Genomic DNA, 24,763 nt, shown 5'->3' with positions numbered 1-24,763 from the left:
AAGCCTCCCAATGATATTCATTTAAATTACCTTCACCAGAAGGATTGATTTTTTAAATAGTCACCCCCATCCTGAAATCAGCTCTGCTTTTATATCAAACTGGTAATAGAGACAAGGGCAATCATGATTTCCTCCCCCCCCCCATCAGTGGGCTGATAGAAAATACTCACATGAATAATCTTTAGCACTCATTTGCAATGCTACTTTAAGTGGATTTCCAAACACACTTTGGGATTAAAGAAGACTTGGGAAATTTGAATTCCAAACAGGTGACAGGTAGGTATGGAAACCCCTCTTCCCAGCTATCTCTTACCCTTGCCCATTCAGGCAATCCTAATCTTACTTACGCAAAAACTGTGGCAAAGATTTCTACAGCTGCTTTCTGCCAAGGCAACTTGAGACAAATCAATTGTTTCAAAGCGTGCAAACTGGAAAGGTATAAGAGGGAGAGGGAAAAGGAACCATCTGGTTATTGAGGCAAACATACACTAAAAGGTAAACACATACACAGGAATACTAAAAGACATTTTCGGCAGTTATAATTCCGTTATTTCTTTGGCTTGACTGCTGGATTTATTTAGCATAATGATTTTGATTGATATATCATGTAACAAACAGAAAATTAACCAAACTAAACCCAAAGCAAAACTCTACCCAAAACTTTTATGTGGATTTATAGGAAAGCTTAGGTAGTTCAGGATTATTTAAAACTAAAGGTTTATGCTGGAAAATATAGTGGGATACTGCCTTTATGGAACACAGCCTTGTTGTGGTGAAGGGCCTTGCATAATTCAAGGAAGCTATGAGCCATGCCATGCAGGGCCACCCAAGATGGACAGGACATAGTGAAGAGTTCTGACAAAACGTGGTCCACTGGAGGAGGGCATGTCAACCCACTCCAGTATTCTTGACTGGAGAACTCCATGAACAGTATGAAAAGGCAAAGAGGTATGACACTGGAAAATGAGCCCCCAGGTTGAAAGGTGTCTAATATGCTACTGGGGAAGAGTTCAGGGCAATTACTAATAGCTCCAGAAAGAATGAGGCTTCTCTGATGGCCCAGGGGTAACGAATCTGCCTGCAATGCAAGAGCCGCAGGAGATGCAGATTTGATCCCTGCCTCAGGAAGATCCCCTGGAGGAGGGCATGGCAACCTATTCCAGTGTTCTTGCCTGGAAAATCCCACGGATGTAGGACCTGGCAGGCTACAGTACTTAGGGTTGCAAAATCAGACCCGACTGAAGTGACTTAGCATGTACTCAGGCCAGAAAGAATGAAGTGGCTCAGTAAGAACATAACAGAAGCACAAGAGATTAAGAAGAGGTGGCAAGAATACACAGAAAAACTGTATAGAAAAGGTCTTAATGACCCAGATACCATGAGGGTGTGGTCAATCTCCTAGAGCCAGACATCCTGGAGTGTGAAATCAAGTGGGCCTTCAGTTCAGTCGTGCAGTCGTGTCTGACTTTTTGTGACCCTGTGGAATGCAGCACTCCAGGCCACGCTGTCCATCATCAACTCCTGGAGTTTACTCAAACTCATGTCCATTGAGTCAGTGATGCCATCCAACCATCTCATCCTCTGTCATCCCCTTCTCCTTCTGCCTTCAATCCTTCCCAGCATCAGGGTCTTTTCAAATGAGTCAGCTCTTCGCATCAGGTGGCCAAAGTATTTGAGTTTCAGCTTCAACATCAGTCCTTCCAATGAATATTCAGGACTGATTTCCTTTAGGATGGACTGGTTCGATCTCCTTGCTGTCCAAGAGACTTTCAAGAGTCTTCACTAACACCACAGTTCAAAAGCATCAATTCTTCAGTGCTCAGCTTTCTTCATAGTCCAACTCTCACATCCACACATGACTACTGGAAAAACCATAGCTTTTGACTAGACAGCCGTTTGCAGGCAAAATAATGTCTCTGCTTTTTAATAAGCTGTCTAAGTTGGTCATAACTTTTCTTCCGAGGAGCAAGCTTCTTTTAATTTCATGGCTGCAGTTACCATCTGCAGCGATTTTGGAGCCCTCCAAATTAAGTCTGTCACTGTTTCCACTGTTTCCTGATCTACTTGCCATGAATAATGGGACCAGATGCCATGATCTTAGTTCTCTGAATGTTGAGTTTTAAGCCAACTTTTTCACTCTCCTCTTTCACTTTCAACAAGAGGCTCTTTAGTTCTTCACTTTCTGCTATAAAGGTAGTGTCATCTGCATATCTGAGGTTATTGATATTTCTTCCGGCAATCTTAATTCCAGCTTGTGCCTCATCCAGTCCAGCATTTCTCATGATGTGCTCTGCACATAAGTTAAGTAAGCAGGGTGACAATATACAGCCTTGCTGTATTCCTTTACCGATTTGTAACCAGTCTGTTGTTCCATGTCCAGTTCTAACTCTTATTTCTTTACCTGCATACAGATTTCTCAGGAGGCAGTTCAGGTGGTCTGGTACTCCCATGTCTTGAAGAATTTTCCATAGTTTGTTGTGATCCACACAGTCAAAGGCTTTGGCATAGCCAATAAAGCAGAAGTAGATGATTTTCTGGAACTCTCTTGCTTTATCTATGATCCAACAGATGTTGGCAATTTGATCTCTGGTTCCTCTGCCTTTTCCAAATCCAAATTAAACATCTGGACGTTCACGGTTCATGTACTGTTGAAGCCTGGCTTGGAGAATTTTGAGCATAACTTTGCTAGTGTGTGAGATGAGTGCAATTGTATGTTAGTTTGAGCATTCTCTGGCATTGCCTTTCTTTGGGATTGGAATGAAAACTGACCTTTTCCAGTCTGTGGCCCCTGCTGAGTTTTAAAAAAGTTCTTGCATATTGAGTGCAGCACTTTCACAGCATCATCTTTTAGGATTTGAAATCAGATTGATTATATTCTTTGCAGCCAAAGATAGAGAAGCTCTATACCGTCAGTCAAAACAAGACCAGGAGCTGACTGTGGCTCAGGTCATGTACTCCTTATTGCAAAATTCAGACTTAATAAGGAAAACTACTAGACCATTCAAGTTTGACTTAAATCAAATCCCTTATGACTATACAGTGGAAGTGACAAATGGATTCAAGGGATTAGATCTGATAGAGTGCCTGAAGAACTATGGACGGAGGTTCATGACATTCTACAGGAGGCAGTGATCAAAACCATCCCCAAGAAAAAGAAATGCAAAAAGGCAAAATGGTTGTCGAGGAGGCCTTACAAAAAGCTATGAAAGGAAGAGAACGGAAAGGCAAAGGAGAGAAGGAAAGATATCCATCTGAATGCAGAGTTCTGAAGAATATCAAGGAGAGATAAGAAAGCCTTCCTCAGTGATCAGTGCAAAGAAATAGAGGAAAACAATAGAATGGGAAAGACTGGAGATCTCTGCAAGAAAACTAGAGATATCAAGGGAATATTTCATGCAAACATGGACACAATAAAGGACAGAAATGGTATGGACCTAACAGAAGCAGAAGATATTAAGAACAGGTGGCAAGAATACACAGAAGAACCATACAAAAAAGATCTTCGTGACCCAGAAAACCACGATAGTGTGATCACTCACTGAGAACCAGACATCCTGGAATGTGAAGTCAAGTGGGCCTTAGAAAGCATCACAATGAACAAAGCTAGTGGACATGATGGAAGTCCAGCTGAGCTATTTCAAATCTTAAAAGGTGACACTGTGAAAGTGGTCCTTAGAAAGCATCATTACAAACAAAGCTAATGGAGGTGATGGAATTCCAGCTGAGTTATTTTAAATCCTAAAAGATAATGTTGTTAAAGTGTTGCACTCAATATATGAGCAAATTGGAAAACTTAGCAGTGTCCACAGGACTGAAAAGGTCAGTTTTCATTCCAATCTCAAAGAAAGGCAATGCCAAAAAATGTTCAAACTACTGTATAATTGCATTCATTTCACATGCTAGTAAGGTTGTGCTCAAAATTCTTAAAGTTCGGCTTCAGCAGTACATGAACTGAGAACTTCCAGGTGTACCAGCTGGGTTTAAAAAAAACAGAGGAATCAGAGATCAAATTGCCAATATTTGTTGGATCATAGAGAAAGCAAGGGAACTCCAGTAAAATATCTACCTCTGCTTCATTGATTATGCTAAAGTCTTTTACTGTGTGGATCACAACAAACTGTGGAAAATTCTTAAAGAGATGTGAGTACCAGACCACCTTACCTGTCTCCTGAGAAACTTGTATGCAGGTCAAGAAGCAACAGCTAGAACCAGACATGGAACAATGGTCTGGTTCAAAATTGGGAAAGGAGTGTGAGAAGGCTGTATATTGTCACCCTGCTTATTTAACTTATAGGCAGAGTACATCATGAGAAATGCCAGGCTGGATGAAGCTCAAGCTGGAATCAAGACTGTCAGGACAAATACCAACAACCTCAGATATGCAAATGATATCATTCTAATGGCATAAAGTAAAGAGAAGCTAAAGAGCTTCCTCTTGATGAGGGTGAAAAAGGAGAGGAAAAAAGCTGGCTTGAAACTCAACATTCAAAAAACTAAGATCATGGCCTCTGGTCCCATCACTTCATGGTAAATGGAAGGTAAAAAAGTGCAAGCAGTGACAGATTTTATTTTCTTGGGCTCCGAAATCATGTGGACAGTGATCGCGACCGTGAAATTAAAAGATGCTTACTCCTTGAAAGGAAACCTGTGGTAAATCTATACAACATATTAAAAAACAGAGATATCACTTTGCCTGCAAAGGTCTGTCTAGTCAAAACTATGTTTTTTCAAGTAGTCATGTATGGATGTGAGAGATGGACCGTAAAGAAGGCTGAGCACTGAAGAATTGATGTTTTTGAAATGTGGTGTTGGAGAAGACTCCTGAGAGTCACTTAGATAGCAAGGAGATTGAACCAGCCAATCCTAAAGGAAATCAACCTTGAATATTCATTGGAAGGACTGATGTTGAAGCTAAAACTCCAATACTTTGGCCACCTGATGTAAAGATTGGAAAAGACCCTGAAGCTTGGAAAAATTGAAGGCAAAAGGAGATGGGGCAGTAGAGGATGAGATGATTAGATAGCATCACTGACTCAGCAGACATGAATTTGAGCAAATTCCTGGAAGTAGTGAAGGACAGGGGAGCCTGGAGTGCTCCAGTCCATGGGGTTACAAAAAGTCCAGGACGACTTAGAGACTGAACAACAAGAACATAATGGGATATGGTCTAGCTAGGGACATAATGGAGCAGATTAGGATTATCCACCTTAATTCTTGCTAACATGTCTTAACCTCTTGGTTTATCTCCTCTCAAAGTATTTTCTGGTACCTACCTACTAACACAATTGACAAGATTGTATATATACACATACACATATATGTGTATATATATATTCTCTTACCGCAGGATGGTGTGCAAAGCAGAGCCTTTGTCCTCGAACCAGAATATATGTAAGCTTCCATCTCTTGAATGAGTTACAGTTCTTTAGCAGAGGTCTTCCTTCAGTATTTTCTGAAAGATAGAAGCATAGCTTTGAGTAATTAGGTCAATTTGCAAGACCATATCACTGGTCCGCTCATTTGAGAAGTTCAAATATCTGGAAGACCCTGTCAATATCTGAGAAATGGCCTAAGGGCCAGGCAAGAATATAGAGAAGTTACTTTATTCAGAAAAAGCATTGGTTACCCTTGGATAACACATTCCAAATCATATAGGCTCTACCCAACAACCATGGAAAACATTTTCATTTGTGGTAGGAAGAGGGGATGAGAGACAGAACACATAAAGATAAGAGCTACATTCCTGGGGAAGAACAAATTGTTGGGGGAGAGGCTGAGTTCAATAAGGGCAGATATTTTGGAAGTCTTCAGGTTGCAGGCCTGGACAGGGCTTTCCTATCTGCTATTTCAGCGTGTTCATTTTAGAATAATAAGTTGGATCATATCCCTTCCTGCTCGCAAGCCTCCAATAGCTTCCCAAAAGTTTTAGAACCAAATTCCAAGTCTTTACCATAGCCTTCAAGGGATTCAAGATCTGGTAAGAGCAAAAAGTGCATGGAAAAGAACTATCATCTGATTACTTTATTTACATATCTCATAGTTTTACCAAGTGATTTTTCTGTTACTTGTCGAACAGATTTATTCTAACCAAGCATAGAGTCTGCTTACCATGTTACCATTGGGGAGGCTTTCCCCAATATAACTTTATAGGATACAAGTCAACATGCAAGACTACCATTTGGGAGAGGTACTCGTACCCACCAAACTGCAAACAAGCCCATGCTGAATGGACAAAGAGACAGACTTAAGTTATAAAATCAAAGCTCTACCATGAATTCCATCCATCATCTAAATTAGAATTCACCATTCGGTGGTTGTGGAAGTGTTTGCTTGGCCCACCTAGTGTTTTTCATGTCTTAATTAATTGATAATATTTAAAAAGCAGAAAATTTCAAATAACAATCCAAGTCTCTATTAAAAAAATCTGAACATCTGGTAAACAACCTCTTCCAACAACACAAGGGAAGACTCTTCACATGGACATCACCAGTTGGTCAACACCGAAATCAGATTGATTATATTCTTTGCAGCCAAAGATGGAGAAGCTCTATACAGTTAGAAAAAACAAGACCAGGAGCTGACGTGGCTCAGAACATGAAATCCGTATAGTCAAATTCAGACTGAAATTGAAGAAAGTAGGGAAAACCACTAGACCATTCAGATATGACCTAAATCAAATCCCTTATGAATATACAGTAGAAGTAAAAAATAGATTTAAGGGACTAGATCTGATAGATAGAGTGCCTGATGGACTCTGGACAGAGGTTTCTGACATTGTACAGGAGACAGGAACCAAGACCATCCCCATGGAAAAGAAATGCAAAAAAGCATAATGACTGTCTGAGGAGGTTTTACAAATAGTTGTGAAAATAAGAGAAGAGAAAAGCAAAGGAGAAAAGGAAAGATAGAAGCATCTGAATGCAGAGTTCCAAAGAATAGCAAGGAGAGATAAGAAAGCCTTCCTCAGCGATTGATGCAAAGAAATAGAGGAAAGCAGCATAATAGGAAAAACAAGACATCTCTTCAAGAAAATTAGAGATATCAAGGGAACATTTCATGCAAAGATGGGCTCGATAAAGGACAGAAATGGTATGGACCTAACAGAAGCAGAAGATATTAAGAAGAGGTGGCAAGAATACACAGAAGAACTGTACAAAAAAGATCTTCACGACCAAGATAATCACGATGGCGTGATCACTCACCTGGAGCAAGATATCTTGGAATGTGAAGTCAAGTGGGCCTTAGAGAACATCACCACAAACAAAGCTAGTGGAGGTGATGGAATTCCAAATGAGCTATTTCAAATCCTGAGAGATGATGCTGTGCAAGTGCTGCACTCAATACGCCAGCAAATTTGGAAAACAGCAGTGACCATAAGACTGGAAAAGGTCAGTCTTCATTCCAATCCAAAAAGGGCAATTCCAAAGAATGCTCAAACTACCGCCAAATTGAACTCATCTCACGTGCTATTAAATCATGCTCAAAATTGTCCAAGCCAGGCTTCAGCAATATGTGAACCGTGAACTTCCAGATGTTCAAGCAGGTTTTAGAAAAGGCAGAGGCACCAGAAATCAAATTGCCAACATCTGCTGGATCATGGAGAAAGCAAGAGAGTTCCAGAAAAACATATATTTCTGCTTCATTGACTATGACAAAGACTTTGACTGTGTTGATCACAATAAACTATGGAAAATTCTGAAAGAGATGCGAATACCAGACCACCTGACCTGCTTCTTGAGAAACCTGAATGCAGGTCAGGAAGCAACAGTTAGAACTGGACATGGAACAACAGACTGGTTCCAAATAGGAAAAGGAGTGCATCAAGGGTCTATATTGTCATCCTGCTAATTTAACTTATATGCAGAGTACATCATGAGGAACACTGGGCTGGAAGAAGCCCAAGCTGGAATCAAGATTGCCGGGAGAATTATCAATAACCTCAGATATGCAGATTTCACCACCCTTATGGTAGAAAGTGAAGAGTAACTAAAAAGCCTCTTGATGAAAGTGAAAGAGGAGAGTGCAAATGTTGGCTTGAAGCTCAACATTCAGAAAACAAAGATCATGGCATCTGGTCCCATCACTTCATGGGAAATAGATGGGGAAACAGTGGAAGCAGTGTCAGACTTTATTTTTTTTAGGCTCCAAAATCACTGCAGATGCTGCTTGCAGCCATGAAATTAAAAGATGCTTACTTATTGGAAGGAAAATTATGAGCAACCTAGATAGCATATTCAAAAGCAGAGACATTACTTTGCCAACCAAGGTCTGTCTAGTCAAGGCTATGGTTTTTCCCATGGTTATGTATGGATGTGAGAGTTGGACTGTGAAGAAAACTGATCGCCAAAGAATTGATGCTTTTGAACTGTGGTGCTGGAGAAGACTCCTGAGAGTCCCTTGGACTGCAAGGAGAGCCAACCGGTCCATTCTAGATGAGATCACTCCTGGGTGACTGGAAGGACTGATGCTGAAACTGAAACTCCAATACTTTGGCCAACTCATGCGACAAGTTGACTCACTAGAAAAGCCTCTGATGCTGGGAGGGATTGAGGGCCGGAGGAGATGGGGATGACATAGAATGAGATGTCTGGATGGCATCACCAGCTCGATGGACATGAGTCTGAGTTAACTCCTGGAATTGGTGATGGACAGGGAGGCTTGGCGTGCTGTGATTCATGGGGTCTCAAAGAGTCGGACACGACTGAGTGACTGAAATGAACTGAACTGATGCAATTTGGCTCAGAAGTAAAGCATCTGCCTGCAATGCGGAAGATGCAGATTTGATCCCTGGGTCAGCAAGAGCCCCTGGAAAAAGAATGTAATAAACTCCAGTGATCTTGCCTGGGAAGTCCCATGGACAGAGGAGCCTGGACGGCTACAGCCAATGGGGATTCAAAAGAGACAGACAACTTAGTACCTGAATAACAACAATAAATGCTGTAGGTATCTATTTAGTTCAACTACTCTATTCTGTAATTTAAGACTACAGTTTTCTATTGCTTTTTATTTAAGATGCTCTGTCTATTGATGTAATAGGGTGTTTAATGTATTTAGCGTTTAATTTGCAATTCACTTGTCTTTTAATTTTTATACTAGATTATCTACTTGGTTGATCCACAGCCTCTACTATGTGTTTGTGTGTCCTGGTTGGAGTTTTTCCCTTCTCTGTAGATTTTCACTTCTTTCTCCTCTTAGAGAAGACTCTTTAATATTTCCTTCCGAGTTGGTTTAGTATGGATAAGCTCTTAGTTTTTGCTTGTCTGAGAAGTTCTTCTCTCCAATTCTGGATGATTATCTTGCTGGGTAGAATATTATGGGTTGCAAGTTTTTCCCTTTCAGCACGTTAAATATACATTTTTGACGCCTTTCTCTCTCTCTTTTCCTTCTACGACCTAAGAAAGTGAATGTTAGTATCCTTGATGTTGTCTAGAAGTCTCTTAAACTGTTCTCATTTTTAAATTGTTTTTCGTTTTGTTTTCACTATTGGGCAATTTCCATAATTTTACGTTCCAGATTAATTTGGCTTCTTGTGTATTGGCAACTCTCACATTGGTGAGAGATGGGACTAGAAATAGAGGGGCCAAAACCAGTGCCATGTATGAGCCCGGACTTCTCCTGTGCTCACCAGCCAAGACTGCCTATTGGGGAGTTAGGTTGAGTATCAAGTTGATAGTACAGAAGCCCAGAGTTTCAGGTCCATGTTGATTTCATTTCATGTAAGTGTGTGTTATATCACCTTCCAGCATTGGAAATTTTACCCCCAAAGAAAGAAGTGCTAGAGCAAGAAGGGGTGCCCAATATCGGCACTACTACTAGCACAGTCCCAGCACACCAGTCAGAGTTCCAGATACTCCCATTGTGCCAATGGCTGCTGTCAACTTGTTCAGATGTAGGCCAGATCTGAGTTGGTTCCACTCCTGGCACCTGTACATTCTTCTCAGCCATGGAAGCCTTTGCCATAGTTGTGGGAATGGGTGTTCTATGAAATAAGAGGGTCTGGAGTAGGCATTCAGAGTGGGTTAGGTCATGACCTGGAATTGTTATGGGGAAACAGCCAGCATCCTGTGTATTTCCAACATGTTTCCTCTGACTTGCTTTGCGAGTAAGCAAAGGTGTGGTTGCAAATGCCCACCAACCCAAACAAAAGAGGATGAGATAAGGAATCTACCTGATTAAAAATTCCGAATAATGACAGTGAAATTGATCCAAAGTCTTGAAAACAAAATGGTGTAAATAAATAGCCTGGAGACAAGGATCGAAAAGATGCAAGAAAGGTTTAACAAGCACCTAGAAGAAGTGAAAAAGTCAATACATAAGGAATAATACAATAAATGAGATCCAAATCACTCTGGATGGAACCAACAATAGAATAAGAGTGACAGAAGATAGGACATGTGAGCTAGAAGATAGAACAATAGAAATAAATGAAAAAGAGAGGAAAAAAGGAAAACGAATAAAAAGAAACGAGGACAATCACAGAGACCTCTGGGACAATCTTAAATGCCCCAAAATTCGAATCGTAGGAGTCCAGAAGAGGAAGACAGAAAGATAGACCATGGGAAAATACTTGAGGAGATGATAGTTGAAAAGTTCCCTAAAATGGGGAAGGAAATATCATCCAAGTCCAAGAAACCCAGAGAGTTCCAAACAGGAAAAACCCAAGGCAAAACACCCCAAGACACATATTAATAAAATTAACAAAGGACAAAGACAAAGAACAAATATTAAAAGCAGCAAGGGAAAAACAGAGAATAATACTCAAGGGGATTCCCACACGGATAACACCTGATCTTTCATTAGAAACTCTTCCGGCCAGGTGGGAATGGCAGGGCATACTTACAATGATGAAAGAAAATAGCCTACACCAGATTACTGTACCCAGCAAGGATCTCAATCAAATATGAAGGAGAAATCAAAAGGCTTACACACAAACAGAAGCTGAGAGAATTCACAATCACCAAACCTGTTCTTCAACAAATGCTAAATAACCTCCTCTAGACTGGAAGCAGAGAAAGGGGGTATAAACCCAAACCCAAAACAATAAAGTAAATGGCAACGCGATCATACTTATCAATAATTACCTTAAATGTAAATGGGTTGAATGCCCCAACCGAATACAAAGACTGGCTAAATGGATAGAAAAACAAGACCCCTGTATATGTTGTGTACAACAGACCCAGCTCAAAGCAAAGGACACATACAGACGGAAAGAGAAGGACTGGAAAAACATATTCCACACAAATGGAGACCAAAAGAAAGCAGGAGTGGCAATACTCATATCAGATAAAATAGACTTTAAACCAAAAGTTGTGAAAAGAGACAAAGAAGGACACTACATGATGATCAAAGGATCAATCCAAAAAGAAGATATAACAATTATAAATATATTTGAACCCAACACAGGAGTTCCACAATATGCTAGACAAATGTTAATAATTATGAAAGGAGAAATTAACAATAACACAGTAAGAGTGGGAGACTTTAATACCCCACTGACACATATGGATAGATCGACTAAACAGAAAATTAACAAGGAAACAGAAACGTTTTCAATCCCTAGTCAGGGAACGAAGATCCCACAAACTGAATGTTGTCCCCAACCCCAAATAATTATCTGTCTTTGGTGATCCTGTTTGTCATATGCATTGGGATTGTGCCACCTCCCCTGCCCTGCCCTTGGTAACACACTGCTCCCACCAATTTCTTAGGATAACAGTGGCCTAACTGATATTTGGTCTGTTCCCTGCAAACATTACTTTAATCTTTGGGAGTGCTAGCTGTGGGTTTTAGTTGTATCAGCATTTTGTGCCTCCTGACCACCTTTAGGTGACAGCATATGCAAATGATGCAACAAAGCCCTTTATGACCTAGATGGCCAGGAGGTGATTTCTGCCTGCTTTTCTCAGGGAAATATGACATTCACCATCCCCATGTTGAACTTCCTTCCCATCTGGGTTCTGGCAATCTAGACCCTAATGTCATTCCACACCCCAAACAAAGGCAGTAACACTACACCACTAATCCTTGCCACTGAGATCAATTGTTAAGCAGGGTTACCCATCTAAAGTGCAGAATCCTGACCCAGTCCATACCTCTACTCTCTGGTTACCTGGGGCCCTGAGGGTCTGTTCCCCAATCTCTCGGGACACTACACTCCTCCCCTCACAGGTGCCCACCTCTTCTCTCCTTCCCCTCCCTTCCCATCCCAAATTCATACACACAAACACAAGTATCATCTTTTTATCATTTGATGTTTATTTCAATGGCAGCCATCAGTTTTCTATGTTAGTGTGAACGTCAGTCTTTTCCTGGTTGGCCATTTGTGATAAAGCAGACTTGTGGAGAAACAATTCTAAAGTGTCTGACCTTTGGTATTCAGTTACTGGCTTCCCAGGTTGTACTTCTCCAGGTTCTCTCATCCTGGGGTGGCGGAGATGAACTTCTCTTTCAATTCTGCCTACTTCTTGGACTCTGCCTCATATTTTTGAACCTTTTTCGGAATTGATTCAGTGTCTTACGTGCCAGGAACAGAAAAACCAGTTTGGTTTTCTTGTTTTCTCCACCTTCTTCGACTGAGTGGAATATGATCGGATTTTCTTTCTCAAAATCCCTTGTAGTGGTCTTTGACCCTCATGGTCATATTTTGTGCCTGGAAAGAAAAGAGAAGGGTATTAGTTTTTAGGAAAGCATATCACAACTGAATTGTAAGGGAGAATTCATGAAAATGAGGTGTGGGCTGATGAGGGCTTTTGTACCAGGCAAGGGCAGTGTAGAGATTTGGGCAGCAAAGTCAATGGAGAAAATGGGGAGCTAGATGAAGTCATCTTACCTTCACACTGCCTCTGTATCTCCGTTGACAATGGATTGTCTTTCTTCCTTTCATCCTTGAAGGAAAAAGCATTGTAGCTCTTCTTGGCTTCTGTGGCTTCCTGGTTACCATAGTCTTGATGATCCCACGAAGAGGCCTAACCCAGAATCTCTGCCTCTGACCCCCCTATATATACCTTCTCAGGACAATGAGGAGCCATACCCTTCAATCTGATTGTTCAGCTAGTCAGTCCCCTAGCCAATGATGGCCTTGGGGTCTTAGACATCACAATGTACCAATTTTCCCATCAACATAGGCTTGTGAAGGCTGAGAGAGGCCATGACAAAACTTACCCACTGCTGACACCTCTGTGTGTCTGATTCTGGGGAGTGGTGATTCAGGGGCATGATGTTTTACTCATTATTGTCAGATTTTCCTTCAGTGCCCTTTATTCTTTGACTTATATGTCTCCCTCCAACACTTCTGCATCCTCCATTCCTGAATGAACAATTTTCATCCCATTTCAGCATTTCAGAATCCTCTAGTCCCTTCATCTCTAGACCACACTTTTCCTATTGGGGGTTCTTGAGGGTCTTAAGGAACTTAAGACCAAGCACTTTACATGGAAAAAGGTAATTTAGAACATTTTGTATGTTTTTTTTTCTTCTCTAATGAGCTTTAGAGACCCCGAGAATTAGTGAATACTCAGTCTGTTTCCCCAAGTTCACTACACTGTCTCCATAAGATTACACATGAGAGCAAAGAAAGTGTTAAATGTCTCCTCCACTAATATTGCTGGGGACACTTCAACTCTCATATTGATTAAGGAAACTCAACTTGCCTCTTCTACCAGAAATACATCCCTGATTAATAAAAAAGGAAATAAAAAGCAAGGTGCCCAAAGGCAAGAGTCACATGACCACTGCACCACGGACTCTTGACTGAATCACTTCCCCGATGGTCCCTCATTCACATTTATCATCAGGTAGGGCCCACTGTGTAGTTGACCAATAGCTGAGCAGGAGACGTACCAGTCGGTACCTCATTGATAGTTGGTTGCTTATGGGCACGGCCCAGGGATGCACTGTCCAATTGCTGAGCAAGTCCTGTTGCTTAGTAACAGGATGTGGAGAAGTAAGGCATAGCAATGGCTACCTGCTAAGGGCTGTGCTCATGCTTCTATTTTACAAAAGGATACTTTGGGTCCAGTGTTCTGGGATCTTTTTGATTGACTCCTTTCCAACCTCAGATTTTGATTTCACATGCTTGTTTATGTTTTGTACATCATTCTTTTCATTGTTTTCCCAGGCATGCCTGTCAGCAGTGCTTATCTATATGCCCCTCCAACAGCTGTCTCATGATATCATGTGCCACAGATATTATAGCTAATATTTCAAACCCAACAAGAATGTGAAGGCCAGCCCACATTGAGAACTTTTGACAAACCTTAACATCACAGTAATTCTAATTCTATTCACAGTGTAACAGAGCAGGATGATGGAAATTCAATAAGTATAAAAATGAAATTAGAGGACACCGGGGGGCAGATAGAAGATAGCAGAGGAATAGGACAGAGCGAGCACTTTCTTCCCCATAAATTCAGCAAAAGAACATTTGATCTCTGAGTAAATCCCGCAAAACAACTTCTAAATGCTGACAGAGGACATCAGGAACCCAGAAAAGCAACCCATTGTCTTCGACAGTAGGTAAGAAAGAATAAAGAAGATAAAAAGAAAGTCAAAAGGGGGAGGAACGGAGCCCTTCGCTTTAAAAAAGAGATAGAGAAGTTTCCAAACACCTGGAAACACTCACGGGTGAGTTGTGGCCAGCCTTGGAAAATCAGAGGGCCACACAACCGGGAGAGAAAAGAAGTAAATAATTAAAACACACAGTCTGAGTGCCCAGAGGAAAATGTCAGCGGAGAAGCAGCACTAACGCCGGCACCCTCCACTAGCAAGAGGGGGATGGGCAGCGAGGTGCGGGCAATAGCGCTTAGAGAGAGGACAGGGCCTGAATGCCCGGAGGGCAATCTGAAGGCCTTAACGGGAGACCGCGAGCAGACTGTGCAGCTAAAAGGCGAAAAGCCTGTGAAAAGGCAAAAAGCCTCAACCTAAGACTCCAGCAGCCCCGCTCACAGAACAAAGGACTAAGCAGAGCAAGCCGGCTGAGGTCAGGGCATTCCCCCATCCCCTGCCGGGATAGGCAGGGAGGGCAGCCAGCACCGGAAGGGGCAACTGTGGCCCAAAAGAGGCCTCTGATACCAAGCGGCAGACAGGCTTCGTTGCTAACTGAGACTTCTTGGGTTCCGGCCAGTCAATATTTGCCCAAGAAAGTGTGCCAGTTGTACACCCAGAAAACCGAGCGGCAGGAACTAGGGAGGTGAGGTGATAAGTCGGAGAAACTGCTCTCGCCAAACGCCTGGTCACCTGAACTGCTCGGACTGGGGAAGGCACAAAATGCAGGCCCAGCCATGTCTACGCCTTTGTGGAGTACCCGAGTACCTGAATCTGAGCCGCTCAAACCTGGGAAGTGCATACAACCCAGCGGCGGCCGTGGACAGTTCCCGACAGAGCAACCTAGAGCCCGAACAGTATAACAGGGAAAGCACACATGCCGTGAGCGGGGGCAATCCCAGTGTAGCCAAGACATTGTGAGCACTCCCCACAGATGCCAGGGATATTTGTTAGCATCGTTCCTCCCTCCCCAAAGCATGACTGAACAGAGAGAAGAAATCCAGCTCCACCCACCAGAACACCGACACTAGCTTCCCTAACCAGGGAACCTTGACAAGCAACCCATCCAACCCCACACAGAGCAAGGAAACTACATAATTAAGAAAACTCCACAAACTGTCAGAAGACAGAAAGGTCACCCAAAGCACATCAGTATAAGTAAGATGAAGAGGCAGAGAAATACCCAGCAAGTAAAGGAACAGGATGAGTGCCCACCAACACAAACAAAAAAGGAAGATATAGGGAAACGACCTGATAAAGAATTTTGAATTTTAATAGTGAAAATGAATCAAAATCTGGAAAGCAAATTGGAGTTACAGATAAATAACTTGGAGAAAAGAATTGAGAAGAGGCGAGAAAGTTTTAATAAGGATTTAGAGGAAATAAAAAAAGTCAATATACAATGAACAATGCAATACATGAGATCAGAAACACTCTGGAGGGCACAAACTGTAGAATAACTGAGGCAGAAGACAGGATAAGTGAGCTAGAAGATAGAATTCTAGAAATAAATGAAACAGAGAGGGAAAAAGAAAAACTAATTAAAAGAAATGAGGACAATCTCAGAGACCTCTGGGACAATGGTAAACACCCCAACATTCGAATCATAGGAGTCCCAGAAGAAGAAGACTAAAAGAAAGACCATGAGAGAATACTTGAGGAGATAATAGTTGAAAACTTCCCTAAAATGGGGAAGGAAATAATCACCCAAGTCCAAGAAACACAGAGAGTCCCTAACAGGATAAACCCAAGGCGAAATACTCCAAAATACATATTAATCAAATTAACAAAGATCAAACTCAAAGAATAAATATTAGAAGCAGCAAGGGAAAAGCAACAAATAACACACAAGGGGATTCTCGTAAGGATAACAGCTGATCTTTCAACAGAAACTCTTCAGGCCAGGAGGGAATGGCAGTACCTACTTAAAGTGATGAAAGAAAGTAACCTACAGCCCAGATTACTATAGCGAGCAAGGGTTCCTTTCAAATATGAAGGAGAAATCAAAAGCTTTACAGACAAGCAAAAGCTGAGAGAATTCAGCATCACCAAACCCGCTCTTCAACAAATACTAAAGGATCTTCTCTAGACAGGAAACACAGGAAGGGTGTATAAACTCGAACCTAAAGCAATAAAGAAAATGGCAACGTGATCATACTTATCAATAATCACCTTAAACATAAATGGGTTGAATGCCCCAACCAAAAGACAAAGGCTGGCTGAATGGGTACAAAAACAAGACCCCCATATATGTTCTCTACAAGAGACCCACCTCAAAACGAGGGACACATACAGGCTGAAAATGAAGGGCTGGAGAAAGTTATTCCATGCAAATAGAGACCAAAAGAAAGCAGGAGTAGCAATACTCATATCAGAAAAAATAGATTTTAAAACAAAGGCTGTGAAAAGAGACAAAGAAGGAAACTACATAATGATCAAAGGATCAATCCAAGAAAAAGATATAACAATTATCAATATTTATGCACCCAACACAGGAGCACTGCAATATGTAAGACAACTACTTAAAAGTATGAAAGGGGAAAATAGCAATAACACAATAAGATTGGGAGACTTTAACACCCCACTCACACCTATGGATAGGTCGACTAAACAGAAAATTAACAAGGAAACACAAAGGTTTTCAATCCCTGTTAGGGAACGAAGATCCCACAAACTGCATGGTGCCCCCCTCCCCAAAAATTATCTGTCTGTGGTGATCCTGTTTGTCATATGCACCTGGATTGGGCCATCTCCACTGCTCTGCCCTTGGAAACACACTGCTCCCACCAATTTCTTAGGATAACAGTGGCCTAAATGATATTTGGTCTGTTCCCTCCAAACATTATTATAATCTTTGGGAGTACCAGCTGTGGGTTTTAGTTGTATCAGCATTTTGTGCCTCCTGAGCACCTTTAGCTGACAGCATAGGCGAGTGATGCAACAAAGCCCTTTATGACATAGGTGGCCAGGAGGCGATTTTTACCTTCTTTTCTCAGGGGAAGTATGACATTCACCATCCCCATGTTGAACCCTCTTCCCATCTGGGTTCTGGCAATCTAGACCCTAATGTCATTCCACACCCCAAACAAAGGCAGTGGCACCACACCACTAAAACTTGCTACTGAGAACAATTGTTAAGCAGGGTTACCCATCTTCAGTGCAGACTCCTGACCCAGTCCAGACCTCTACTCTCTGGTTAAGTGGGGGCCTGAGGGTCTGTTCCACAATCTCCAGGGACTCCACACCCCTCCCCACTCAGGTGCCCACCTCTTCTCTCCCTCCCCTCCATTCCCATCAGAAAATTCACACACACACACACACATGCACACACAAGTATCATCTTTTTTTGTTTGTTTATTTATTTTTATTTAATAAATGGTACAAAGCACAATGCCAAAAACATTAACAGTTAAATTTTTACCAAATGAAAAAAATACTATAGAATACACAGCTGCAAAAAGCTACCTTATATTTTGCAACTGCCTCAAGCTGCAAAAAAAAAAAAAAAAAACCTACTGTCATACCTAAGTTATCCCTCTATCAAAATAATGCCATTTATATTATAAACCACGACCTCCCCATCAAAAGACGGGAACTGCTTTTGTTAATTCATATATATGTTATATGACTGTATCACTTTGCTATACACCTGAAACAAACAAAACACTGTAAATAAAATATAGTACAATATAAAATAAAAATAATTAACATATCTTTGGGGCTTTACACGGAGTTAGAGTTCCTATCGGAGGGATAACAGCACCACAGCCGCACTGAATCCTCATAAAGGAGGCACACGAATGACTGGGCTACAAGAGTTACAGGAATGAGAGCTGCTCATTTCCCAGAAACTACAGCTCTCAGAAAACCAACAAAGGCACGACATACAGACCATTCACTTATGAATGTGTAAAACTCAAGAAAGTCCACATCACCCTTACAAATTTTGTTTATATTTTAAAAAAATATCTTTTCACTTAACTGACATTTTTTTTTTTTTACTTTACTTTAGGAAAGGGGAAGTCTCTATTTTATTAATGTCCTCTCTGATCTTTACTATTGCCTTCATTCTGAGGATTTGGGGCTTTATTTATTCTTCTTTTTCTACTTCATTTATATAGTAAGTTAGGTTGTTTATTATAGTTTTCTTCCCCGCCTTGAGTGAAGCATCTGTCATGATACAATTTCCCCTAGAACTGCTTTTGCTAAATCCAATAGATTTTGGAAAGTTTGTGTTTTTATTAGTCTCAAAGTATTTTCTGATTCGCTTTTGATTTCTTCATTAGCTCATTTGTGTTTTGTAGCATATTATTTCGTCTCCATATGTTTGTGTTTACAACATATTAACCTTAATTGATTTCTTATTTTGTACCGTTGTGGTCAGAAAACGTGCTTGATATAATTTCTGTCTTCTTAAATGTGTTAAGACTTGTTTTTTGGCCTCGCATTTGATGATCCCTGAAAAACTGTCCTGTGTGCACTTGAAGGTGTGTATTCTGCTATTTTGGGATAGACTATGCCGGGTGGCTCAGAGGTAAAGAATCTGCCAGCAACACAGAAGATGCAGATTTGATCCCTGGGTCAGCAAGACCCCCTGGAAAAGGAAATGCAATAAACTCCAGTGTTCTTGTCTGGGAAATCCCATGGACAGAGGAACTTGAGGGCTACAGTCCATGGAGTTTCAAAAGAATCAGAAAACTTAGTAACTGAAGAACAGCAACAAATGCTGTAGGTATCTACTATGTTCAACTACTCTAATCTGTCATGTAAGACTACAGTTTTCTCATTGCTTTTCTGTCAGGACGCTCTGTCTATTGATGTAATAGGGTGCTTATTGTAGTTAGCGTTTAAATTGCAATTCTCTTGTCTTTTAATTTTCGTACTAGATTATCTAATTGGTTGATCCAGAGGCTTTACTATATGTTTGTGTGTACTGATTGGAGTTTTTTCCTTCTCTGTAGATTTTTACTTCTTTTTCCACTTAGAGAAGATTCTTAAATATTTCCTTCCGTGTTGGTTTAGTATGGATAAGCTCTTAGTTTTTGCTTGTCTGAGAATAACTTCTCTCCAATTCGGGATGATGATCTTGCTGGGTAGAGTATTATAGGTTGCAAGATTTTCCCTTTCAGCACGTTAAATATACATATTTGACCCCTTTCTCGTTCTCTTTTCCTTCTATGACCCCAATAAAGTGAGTGTTAGTATACTTGATGTTGTCTAGAGTCTCTTAAACTGTTCTCCTTTTGAACTTGCTTTTCGTTTTCTTTTTCCTATTGGACAATTTCCATAATTTTATGTTCAGGATTATTTTTGCTTCTTGTGTATTGGCAACTCTCCTTTTGGTGAGAGGTGGGGCTGGAGATAGAAGGGACAAAACCAGTGCCAGTTATGAGCCCGGACTTATCCTGTGCTCAGTAGCCAACCCTGCCTCTTGGAGAGTTAGGTTGAGAATCCAGTTGATGGTACAGAAGCCCTGAGTTTCAGGTCCATGCTGATTCCATTTCATGTAAGAGTGTGCTGTATCCCCTTCCAGCATTGGACATTTTTCCCCAAAAAACGAAGTGCTGGAACAAGAAGGGGTGCCCAATATAGGCTTGGGTGCATACTGGGACCATCCCAGCACACCAGTCAGAGTTCCAGACACTCCCAAAGTGCCACCTGGCATCAGTTCAGTTCAGTCACTCAGCCGTGTCTGACTCTTTGAGACCCCATGAATCACAGCACGCCAGGCCTCCCTGTCCATCACCAACTCCTGGAGTTCCCCAAAATTCATGTCCATCGAGCTGGTGATGCCATCCAGACATCTCATTCTCTGTTGTCCCCATCTCCCCCAGCCCCCAATTCCTCCAAGCATCAGAGTCTTCCAGTGAGTCAACTTGTCGCATGAGGTGGCCAAAGTATTGTAGTTTCAGTTTTAGCATCAGTCCTTCCAATGAACACACAGGATTGATCTCTAGAATGGACTGGTTGGATCTCCTTGCAGTCCAAGGGACTCTCAAGAGTCTTCTCCAACACCACAGTTCAAAAGCATCAATTCTTCGGCGATCAGCTTTCTTCACAGTCCAACTCTCACATCCATACATGACCATGGGAAAAACCATAGCCTTGACTAGACGGGCCTTGGTTGGTAAAGTGATGTCTCTGCTTTTTAATATGCTATCTAGGTTGGTCATAATATTCCTTCCAAGGAGTAAGCATCTTTTAATTTCATATCTGCAATCAGCATCTGCATTGATTTTCGAACCCACAAAAATAAAGTCTGAGACTGCTTCCACTGTTTCCCCATCTATTTCCCATGAAGTGATGGGACCAGATGGCATGATCTTTGTTTTCTGAATGTTGAGCTTCATGGCACCATTTTCACTCTCCTCTTTCACTTTCATCAAGAGGCTCCTTAGTTCCTCTTCATTTTCTACCATAAGGGTGGTGTCATCTGCATATCTGAGATTATTGATATTTCTCCCGGCAATCTTGATTCCAGCTTGTGCTTTTTCCTTCCCAGTGTTGCTCATGTTGTACTCTGCATATAAGTTAATAAGCAAGGTGACAATATTGGAGGGACTGATGCTAAAGCTGAAACTGCAATACTTTGGCCACCTCATGTGACGAGTTGACTCACTGGAAAAGACTCTGATGATGGGAAAGGTTGGGGGCGGGAGGAGAAGGGGACGACGGAGAATGAGATGGCTGGATGGCATCACCGACTCTGTGGACATGAGTTTGAGTGTACTCCGGGAGTTGGTTATGGACAGGGAGGCCTGGCGTGCTGTGATTCATGGGGTCGCGGAGAGTCGGACACGACTGAGCGACTGAACTGAACTGAACTGAACTGACAATATACAACCTTGACGCACTTTTCCTATTTGGAACCAGTCTGTTGTTCCATGTCCACTTCAAACTGTTGCTTCCTGACCTGCATACAGGTTTCTCAAGAGGTAGGTCAGATGGTCTGGTATTCCCATCTCTGTCAGAATTTTCCACAGTTAATTGTGATCCACACAGTCAAAACCTTTGGCATAGTCAATGAAGCAGAAATATATGTCTTTCTGGAACTGTCTTGCTTTCTCCATGATACAGCAGATGTTGGCAATTTGATCTCTGTTTATTCTGCCTTTTCTAAACCCTGCTTGAATATCTGGAAGTTCACTGTTCACATATTGCTGAAGCCTGGTATGGAGAATTTTGAGCATGACTTTAATAGCATGTGAGATGAGTGCAATTGTGTGGTAGTTTGAGCATTCTTTGGCATTTCCTTTCTTTGGGATTGGGATGAAGACTGACCTTTTCCAGTCCCGTGGCTACTGCTGAGTTTTCCAAATTTGCTGGCATATAGAGTGCAGCACTTTCACAGCATCATCTTTCAAGATTTGAAATAGCTCAATTGTAATTCTATCACCTACACTAGCTTTGTTCGTAATGATGCTTTCTATGGCCCACTTGACTTCACATTCCAGGATGTCTGGCTCCAGGTGAGAGATCACTCCATCATGATTATCTCGGTCGTGAAGATCTTTTTTGTACAGTTCTTCTGTGTATTCTTGCCACCTCTTCTTAATATCTTCTGCTTCTGTTAGGTCCATAACATTTCTGTCCTTTATCGATCCTATCTTTGCATGAAATGTACCCTTGATATCTCTAATTTTCTTGAAGAGATGTCTTGTTTTTCCTCTTCTGTTTTTTCCTCTATTTCATTGCATTGATCACTGAGGAAGACTTTCTTATCTCTCCTTGATATTCTTTGCAACTCTGCATTCAGATGCTTATATCTTTCCTTTTCTCCTTTGCTTTTTGCTTATCTTCTTTTCACAGGTAATTGTAAGACCTCCTCAGACAGCCATTCTGCTTTTTTGCTTTTCTTTTCCATGGGGATGGTCTTGGTTTCTGTCTCCTATACAATGTCACGAACCTCTGTCCAGAGTTCTTCAGGCACTCGATCTATCAGATCCAGTCCCTTAAATCTATGTCTCACTTTCACTGTATAATCATAAGGGATTTGATTTAGGTCATATCTGAATGGTCTAGTGGTTTTCCCTACTTTCTTCAATTGAAATCTGAATTTGGCAGTAAGGAGTTCATGATCTGAGCCACAGTCAGCTCCTCGTCTTGTTTTTGCTATCTGTATCGAACTTCTCCAACTTTGGCTGCAAAGAATATATTCAGTCTGATTTCAGTGTTGACCATCTGGTGATGTCCATGTGTAGAGTCTTCTTTTGTGTTGTTGGAAGAGGGTGTTTGCTATGCCCAGTGCATTCTCTTGGCAAAACTCTATTAGCTTTGCCCTGCTTCATTTCGTGCACCAAGGCCAAATTTGCCTGTTACTCCAGGTGTTTCTAGACTTCCTACTTTTGCATTCCAGTCCCCTACAATGAAAAGGACATCTTTTTTGGGTGTTAGTTCTAAAAGGTCTTGTAGGTCTTCATAGAACCATACAATTTCAGCTTCTTCAGCATTACTGGTTGGGGCATAGACTTGGATTACTGTAATATTGAATCGTTTGCCAGGGAAACGAACAGAAATAATTCTGATGTTTTTAAGATTGCCTCCAGGTACTGCATTATGTACTCTTTTGTTGACCATGATGGCTACTCCATTTCTTCTAAGGGATTCCTGCCCACAGTAGTAGATATAATGGTCATCTGAATTAAATTCACCCATTCCAGTCCATTTTAATTCGCTGATTTCTAGAATGTCTACAATCACTCTTGTCATCTCCTGTTTGACCACTTTCAATTTGCCTTGATTCATAGACCTAACATTCCAGGTTCCTATGCAATATTGCTCTTTACATCATTGGACCTTGCTTCTATCACCAGCCACATCCACAAATGGGTATTAGTTTAGCTTTGGCTAAATCACTTCTTTCTTTCTGGATTTATTTCTCCACTGATCTCCAGTAGCATACTGGGCACCTACCGACCTGGGGAATTCCTCATTCAGTATCCTATCATTTTGCCTTTTGATACTGTTGATGACTGGTAATGGCTGCTCTCAACATGTTAATATGTAGGCCAGATATGAGTTGGCTCCACTTATGGCACATGTATATTCTTCTCAGCCATGGAAGCCTTTGCCATATTTGTGGGAAGGGGTGTTCTATGAAATAAGAGGGGCTGGAGTAGGCAGTAAGAGTGGGTTAGGCCATGACCTGGCATTGTTATGGGGAAACAGCCAGCATCCTGTGTAATTTCAACATGTTTCCTCTGCCTTGCTTTATTAGATAGCAAAAGTGTGGTTGCCTCTGCAAACTCTTTACATAGAGATAAATAAAGGCCCACCAGCCCAAAAAAAGGGGAAGAGATAGGTAATCTACTTGATAAAGAATTCTGAATAATGATAATAAAAATGATAAAAAGTCTTGAAAACAAAATGCAGTTACAGATAAATAGCCTGGAAACAAGGATCAAAAAGATGCAAGAAAGATTTAACAAGCACCTACAAGAAATAAAAAAGAGTCAATACATATGTAATAATGCAATAGATGGGATCCGAAACACTCTGGAGGGAACCAACAGTAGAATAAATGAAGAAGAAGATAGGATAAGTGAGATAGAAGATAGAATGGTAGAAATAAATGAAACAGAGAGGAAAAAAGAAAAACGAATTAAAAGAAATGAGGACAATCTCAGAGACCTCTGTGACAATGTTAAACGCCCCAGCATTCGAATCACAGGAGTCCCAGAAGAGGAAGACAACAGGAAAAACCATGAGAAAATACTTGAGCAGATGATAGTTGAAAAGTTCCCTAAAATGGGGAAGGAAATAATCACCCAAGACCAATAAACCTGGAGAGTCCCAAACAGGAAAAAAACAAGGTAAAACACCCCAAGACACATATTAACAAAATTAAGAAAGCTCTAAGACAAAGAACAAATATTAAAAGCAGCAAGGGGAAAACAGCAGATAACACACAAGAGGATTCCCACAAGAATAACAGCTGATCTTTCAATAGCAACTCTTCAGGCCAGCAGAGAAGGGCACTGGAAACTTACAGTGATGAAAGAAGATTGCCTACAGCCCAGATTACTGTACCCAGCAAGGATCTCATTCAAATATGAAGGAGAAATCCAAAGATTTACACACAAGCAAAAGCTGAGAGAATTCAGCATCACCAAACCAGCTCTCCAACAAGTGCTAAAGGACATTCTCTAGACAGGAAGCAGAGAAAGGGGGTATAAACCCGAAAACAAAACAATAAAGTAAATGGCAACGTGATCATACTTAT

General features: G+C 41.2%; 1 pseudogene; it reads right to left on the bottom strand.

Moving 5' to 3' along the window:
* Positions 1-24,763, bottom strand: part of LOC148775524 (diacylglycerol kinase kappa-like) — a 113,668-nt pseudogene that overhangs the window by 68,693 nt on the left and 20,212 nt on the right.

The sequence above is a fragment of the Moschus berezovskii genome, chromosome 14 (genome assembly GCF_049115385.1).
Source record: "Moschus berezovskii isolate FMDL1 chromosome 14, NW_MosBer_1.0, whole genome shotgun sequence".
NCBI lineage: Eukaryota > Metazoa > Chordata > Mammalia > Artiodactyla > Moschidae > Moschus > Moschus berezovskii.
The sequence above is the reverse complement of the archived record's forward strand: the minus strand, read 5'-3'. Positions and strand labels throughout refer to the sequence as shown.